The following is a 5,106-nucleotide window of genomic DNA, read 5'->3' on the forward strand; positions in this document are numbered from 1 at the left end:
AGACACAAACACTGGTTGTTGCGGTGTCCATGTGCCCTAGAAATTAAAGAACGTCTGGCTAAGAAGCAAAAATAGCACCGTTTAGGATCTGGAGCGGTGCTTGCTTCGTGACCAGAGGTATCTTATTATTTAGTAGTTTTATATATAATCATTCCTTATTATGATACAATGGTTTAAATGTGCTCCAGTCAGAGTTTTTTTATATCGCAGAACATCATGACTTCAGCATTTAACAGAAGCAGCACTGGCCTTGGTACAGCAGCGATGGAGAAAAGCATTACTTAGAACACATTGTTGCAGAATTTGAACACTTAACACAACGATGGGCGGTGAATATCATGCATTTTCATAATAGCCATGGTCAGTGAAAGGCTTAAATCTCTCATGACTTTATACTGTATACTTACGCCACCACTTCTGCAGATGGAGTTGGTCATAGCTAACATAACATGTACTTGAGTTTGGTAAAAACTTTAGAGAAGAAAGCTCTGAAATATCTAGAGTGTTCTTTGAAACTGCAGCGCTTGACATTTTCATGTCCAACACAAACAGCCTTTAACCATCAGCCTTTGCTTCAGCCCTGTCACCCTTTCCAGAAGGCCCCAGCCAGAGACCTGTCAGGTCAATAAAATATGACCTTTGGCAGTATACATCTGATAAAGTTCCTCACTTTACGTGGTGACAGCCTGTACTGGAGTAATTTACCGGGCTTCAATAAAGGAGCACTCAGCTCCGTTGCCTCCTCTGGCTCAGTGGTTTGTGACAGGCGGGCAAGTGGAGGAGCAGCCCAGTCAGTGACCCGCCATGGTTGATGTTCATCACAATGACACTGACCTACTTAACTGCCATCTCCTCTTGGATGTCAAAGAAATCAGTGCCTGACATTTGGGGAAAAAAAAAGCTTGGTCAATATTAGTCAGGAATGACTGATAATAACCTACATAGCCCTTTGTAACAATGACTGCTGGCTAAATAGGAAAGAAAAGAATGGCTCGTTAGTTGCCGGTGTCTTCATGTGATTGGTGTTGTTTTTCAGAAGGTAGGTTAATCCGTCTCCTAAGTGTGCTTGAAGCATACACACGCGCCTAAGCAGAGGCCATCAAAGCTAACGTCTCAACTTGAATCAGACACAGATTGATGGTGGTGAGGCGAAAAAGGCTCCTCCGCCTCGCATTTAGCAAGAGGCGAATGTGGGAGGCAGTGACCCGGAGCAAAGGTCTCATCAGCGCCTGTCCCCGTCTGAGGCCTCTCTGCCTGTCAAAGTCACATTTTAATCGCAAACATAATTTGAATTTACACTAATGAATACAAATGACTCCCAGGACTCCACAAGCTGAAAGTAATAAATTATTATCGCTGCTAACAATCGCATTTCTGGAGCCCTTTTTCAATTAGCCGCCCCTGTGGAGATGATCATGGAGGGCCCGCTCAAATGAAGATAAACGACGCCCCGCGCAACGCCGTGCGTCTGCTCCTCTGATTTAATAGCTTTCTAATTCGGTAACATCTTCGACGTGACGAGGCATGAGCCTTTTCTTTGATGAGAAAGTCACCTAATTGAAAGCAGGTGTTAATCAACCTTGCTCTGCGTGATTTAGGAGGGAGTTTGACAAAGAGAACATCGTCCTTGCCACTCACTGACACAGACCATTCAGTTCCCAAAGACGCCTTTTTTTTTTTTCGCTGCACTTTGCAGTTTCCGTAGCACCGTGCACCCCGCTCTGCTAAGCCAAATGTCCAAACATCCTATGAATCTTACGACTATGAAACTGTTCCAAAACACAACTTCAAGAGAGGACGGCCTCGTACACACATTTGTATCGAGAAGGAGAATTTAATGCATCTGTTTTCGGATACTAAATTAGTCTTCCAGAATAGCAATAAATCGTAATGTCGTTTTCATTTCTTGGGGCACATATGTAGAGCTGTTCCCTCTGCTAAAGGCCATCAACAAAACCAAAGCTTATGCCCATTGACAGGTGCTCATTTACTCTGGCTGCTTGTAGAGGTCACATGATAATTATAGCAAATTATGGTCATGGAAAAAGGCCTTTTCTGAGTTCTGTTCATGGGCCCGTGGTGCTCGGTGCCTCAGAGCACACAAACCAAATCCCTAAAACACAATAATGTTCAGCTCCTCTGGCCTATAAGAAGCATCGGGAAATAACTCAGATGCTATTTGGTTCTGCGTAGCCGTGTGATTAAAATGAATGATTGGTAAGCTGGCCATGCCTTATTTTAGATAGAATGGAAGGCAAAATAATGATGCACCTTACAGCATGGCCTTGTTTATGTCATTATACTGTATGTATTATGTTTACTGTATTGAATGGGCACAGTTTATAGTATTGTCAACCCCTAATTTGTGTTTCCTAGCCTATTGATGACATAATATGTTATTATATTAGATATTAATTATTGTAACGCAGAGTTTATCTCTTGTGTTGTTTATTGACCTATTATTTTTCTCCCTCAAGTGAATCTTTGTCTTAAAAGAGACAAAACCGTTCCTGTGTGGCCTATTTATTGTACAAATAATGGACATATTTTTTTAAACGTAAGAATTACAAGACAAAGCTGTAAACTGTAGGGATGTGCCGAGTGGTTCGCCTTGTGTCGTCTGTGTTATGTCTTCCAGATTCAACAGGAACAATAGAACAGACCAGAGGAAAGAAAATAAAAATATGAAACAAATTCACTGTGAATGAAATTATTTGCATAAAGTACCCTGTGATGTAACTCTGGACCCCACTCGCAGCTCAAAACGTTCCAGAGAACCCTTTACATAACCAACTTCAGATAATTGCAAGTGAACGTATAAGAGGAGGCCGTAATCATAATCGGCTTCCCCTGACAAGGCTGTGGTTTTCGAAAGACTGGAAAGCCACGAAAGTGACATTCTGCTTACAGAGCCGATGAATGGCTCTCTGTGTCTCTGTCAGTGGGCTGTCATCACAGAGGAGACTATGGGGTCGCCTTACAAAGGCTATGGTCAACAACAACGGCAAAAAAACACATCAGTGGCCAGTTGTGTTGCTGCGTGAAACTCAATCAAAAACCACAATCTGGAAGACAGAGACAGTTCAGCTCTTGGAGGACAAGTGTCCATACCAATACGGTTGGTATCTGCGGTGTAGGAAAAAATCACTTCAGGCCCTTTCACTCCGTTGACAACAGTGAAGCGTTTGCTGACTTTGCACGCAGGTGGTTCAACATCACGTTTCCTTCCATTGCTCAATCTCAACATGTGGTTAACTTCAACAGAAACAAATCACAAACTGTAGAAGAAATGTTGGAGATGGGAGAAGCACTGACGTGTGCATGATCAGGTTAGATGGGACGCTCTAATATAGTTTTTGCTAGTTTGTCTTTTGATGTAATTGCGTTAATTCATTCTCACTGCTCTCGCTGTAACAGTTCTTGATCCACCTGGGAGTTTTTGCCAAAAAAGCTCTAGAAACCGCTGTATATACAGTTAGAGGAGTCCGTAACTAAACTAAAGTGAGAGTGAATATTAGATTTACATTCGTCACATTGCCAGGCACACAACTCCAAATGAATGTTCTTCTGTGTCTGCTGGACGTGTAAAGGAGATTTTCTTTTTAGCTAAAATGCACTAATGCTTTCAAAAGACCACAAACATTTTTCCGTAGTTTTAGCTGCGCAAATCACCATGGAAGCCAAAATGTGGTGATTTTGAATGTTTCGAAAATGATTAATGCATTTTGCTGCTTTGTAGGTTTGAGAAAGTTCTCCCACTTTGAGTGAACCATTCAAATTACCCAAATGGATTTACTAAATAACGCAGATTAAATTACTTTTCCCTGTTGTGGTGTTAAGTGTTCATGTGGAAACAGTCAAAGCTGTCTGATATGTGAAATTATCACCTACAATTGTTTACTTGACTATTACAAAATACAGGTTTTCATATGAAAATAATCTATTGTGCATTCGTCACTGCCATTTATTTTTGGTTTAATGCTTTTTTGCAAATTATTATTTTAAACTTGAGATTTATCCACCTTATCTTCCAGCTTCTATCGGTGATCTCAGATCTCTGTTCTCTTTTATTGGCAGGAGTTTAATCTCGCTGCTTGATGAAAAACCACATGCTGAAATTCACCCAAGTGTTTTTCTGAGAGTCCAAATCATCTATGACGGGGCCTATTTTGCAAGCATCCTGCAGGGTAATAATTCTCAGGCCTCTCGAGATCAACCGAGGGGGGAGGGTCATTCATACTTAACCTCTTCAACCCAGAAAGACCTGTCAGGCGAATCGTTATGACCAAGGTTCGGTATGTACCCAAACCTTTATCTCAACAGAACTTTTATCAGATCCCAAAGTGTTTGTGATGGAAGGCTGAAATACTGGAAAATAATAAGAGATGCATGATATCTGCTTGGATTAAATTTTTTCATTCAGTGTAAGCAGATTTTAGCTTCCTAGAGGCGCTGCAATAAGATGAATATATGTAAAATTGTCGTGTTATGTAAAGTAAAACCCATGCAACATCCTTCCCCCTTCCCCTGTAAATGGATGGCGGGGTAGGCATGCATACGTGTGGATGTTGAGAGAGTTTGCGGCAGCACCTAATTTGTGAGCTATTTTTTTTTTCTATCGGTACACAGAGAAAAAGAAAACAGCCTTGTGTCTGTGATACACCGTGATCCCACCAGAGAGCGAGAAGATTTACTGAGCACATATGATCTCATTTCTACACGTTTCTCAGGCCTCTAAATCACACCCTCTGACTGATCGGCCCTCTGCTAATGACTTTTCCATCAACTTTTTTCCCCAGCTCTACATGTTCCTGACTAATATTGTTAGACTCTGTGCGTATTTGAAGATATTCCGCTTTGATCCTATGTCTTTTTTTTTTTTTTTTTTACTACCTCCAGTGTTGCTGATATCAGCTGACATTGGGGCAGATTTACGGTATCACCTCCGAGTGTGTGAGTCAGTCAGTAATTCTTTCCCTTTCTCATCCCCTGTGGTTTAGAATCGAAAGGACAGCTGTTTAATAAGATGATACATCTATAAATAGAAATGGCCCTTGAATAACTTGAGTTTATGCCGTTATTTTCCCATAACTTACAGCAATAACA

Source organism: Chelon labrosus (genome assembly GCF_963514085.1).
Source record: "Chelon labrosus genome assembly, chromosome: 15".
NCBI lineage: Eukaryota > Metazoa > Chordata > Actinopteri > Mugiliformes > Mugilidae > Chelon > Chelon labrosus.